A 669-nucleotide genomic window follows, 5' to 3' on the forward strand; every position below is an offset into this window, starting at 1 on the left:
GGATTGTTTTAAATGAACGGTCAAATATTGCTGATAATTAACGAAATTTTCTTTTTTTAATTATAAAATTTCAAATTGAATGGGTTGAAAATAAAATTTTTTTAGACTGAAATAATATTTCAAGTCATAATCGAAAACAAATAAATTAATTTTCCAACAAATAATTGGTGTTTTAACTAATACAATTCACAGGATCAAGTTTAACCAAAAATGGAATAGTTGAATTTCCAGATAAAAGCTGTGATAAAAAATTGAATTGAACAAGGGAAAAAACAAATTTTCAACAAAATTGTTAAATTTTCAAGGGAAAAGGTGAATTTTTAACCAAGAAGATTAATGTTCTATAAAAAAAAACGATTTTCAAACTTAACCAATATATACAATTAATTTTTAATCAATCCTATAATAGTTACATTTTCAGATAAAGATAAATAATTTTTAACGGAAAAAATTTATTTTCAACAAAGTTGTTGAATTGTCAACCAATCAGATGAATTTTCGACCAAGAAAATTAATGGTCTACAAAAAAGACAAATTTCAAATAAAATACATGAATTTTAAACGAAATAATTTAATTTTAAAGTCAGAAAGACGAATTATCTACAAAAAGTTGAATTTCTTAAGCGAATAAATATGAGTTTTCAATCAAAGAGTTAAACTTTGAACCAA

The sequence above is a fragment of the Belonocnema kinseyi genome, chromosome 5, assembly GCF_010883055.1.
Source record: "Belonocnema kinseyi isolate 2016_QV_RU_SX_M_011 chromosome 5, B_treatae_v1, whole genome shotgun sequence".
NCBI classification, from domain to species: Eukaryota; Metazoa; Arthropoda; class Insecta; order Hymenoptera; family Cynipidae; genus Belonocnema; species Belonocnema kinseyi.